The sequence below is a fragment of the Monopterus albus genome, unplaced genomic scaffold (genome assembly GCF_001952655.1).
Source record: "Monopterus albus unplaced genomic scaffold, M_albus_1.0 scaffold24.1, whole genome shotgun sequence".
Lineage (NCBI taxonomy): Eukaryota > Metazoa > Chordata > Actinopteri > Synbranchiformes > Synbranchidae > Monopterus > Monopterus albus.
In genome coordinates, this window is record NW_018127904.1 from 1,342,344 (window position 1) to 1,343,822 (window position 1,479).

Consider the following 1,479-nt stretch of genomic DNA (forward strand, 5'->3'; position numbering starts at 1 on the left):
TGCTCCTGGCTCTGTGGGACATTTGACAACTTGCAACTCCTCCTAAATTAAAACACCCTTGAAAGAAAATATATTTGTAACATGAACGATTCTAAATATTTTCATGTGTCTTACCATGGCAGCATGAAAACCAACCAGTTTGTGTATCTGTGTTTATGTTTTTGATTCAATATATGTTTCCAGCCTGGAGGATCAACTGTATTTTGAGAGGGTGGCCCGGAGGCATTGAGTGGCTGTGTGTGTTTGTGTGCCAGATGTTCCCTAACCAAAGGATCCCACAGCTGCAGCCCTGCCTGCCTCTGTGAAGTCTATGAGAGGAGGAAGCTTCCTCTTAGTCCACATCCTTCCCCCGTCTGTAAAACAAATGGCTCACACACACACGCACACATACACTATACAGTACGTGCAACGTCACCCAAGCCCTAATTCTGGGCACACACTTCCTCTGCACACAATCAGCACATATATAATTACACACAGATTGTTTCTCCAGAGGAAATGTAGACCCCTTCTCTCTCTCAGCCCCCTTCCCACAACCCACACTACTTTTCTCTGAGCCTAAAAATATTGTGCTGCCATCAAAAATACAAGCATGCGCTCCCCTTCTCTGCATTTACTTTGGAAAACTAGTTTTTCATCTCTTCTGTTTTGAGGTATATGTGGTATAAAGTGGAGCAGTTATCTGCAGAGTGCCAGCCAAAAGTTAGAGTGCTGACTGCAAAGACAAAGGTCTTCGTTTAAAGGTAATTGAATGTTTACCCACGCAGAGGATAAAAGGGTTTCTCTCTCTGAAGTCAATAATATACAGTGAGTCCAGAGATTTATACTGTGTGCATGTGTGAGAAATCATGGTTGTGGTTATGCATCAGTTGTACATTCATTATGAACCAACATGTGGTTCACAAACCTTTTTGGATCTTGATGTTCAGCCTGCCATGTGTGCAGCTGACACTATTCATAGCGTGCCAACCAAACAGGATACCAACACATCTGAGATATCATAGTGATTTTACAGCCTTACAGGAACCACAACTTACAGCAGGATGTCACAGTGGTACAAATGTGAATTTGGCTAATTTCAAAAAAGCCCCCCCCCCCAAAAAAAACCTTTTTTTTTGTTTTATTTATATCCTGTTTCTTCTTCATAGAGACCCTCTGTGCTGAGTCTAACATGAGGCAAAAAAAGGTTTTGCTGTCCAGATCATAAAGGTTAATCATTCAATGAGAGTGCAAAGAAAAAGACTTTCCATGGGGGAGTTGATGATTATTTGAAATAAAGTGCCAGAGAGAGAACAAGAGAGAAAGTAAGAGATTAGCATCACAAAGAGCTGTATTGAAACAAATGGAGATTATAATGCTGTAATAACTTTTCTAAGATGAATACATGAGTCATGACTTTCCTCTAACCTTTGCTTAGCTGCATCTCATCATGTAGTCTGCATCCAAATCACTCGCTGGGAGTTTAGTTTACTAAATCAA

General features: G+C 40.9%; 1 protein-coding gene across 1 annotated transcript in view; it reads right to left on the bottom strand.

Annotated features, from left to right (window-relative positions):
• myo10l3 (myosin X, like 3) overlaps nt 1-1,479 on the bottom strand; it is a 53,548-nt gene that overhangs the window by 14,551 nt on the left and 37,518 nt on the right. The gene's annotated exons all lie outside the window — the stretch shown is intronic.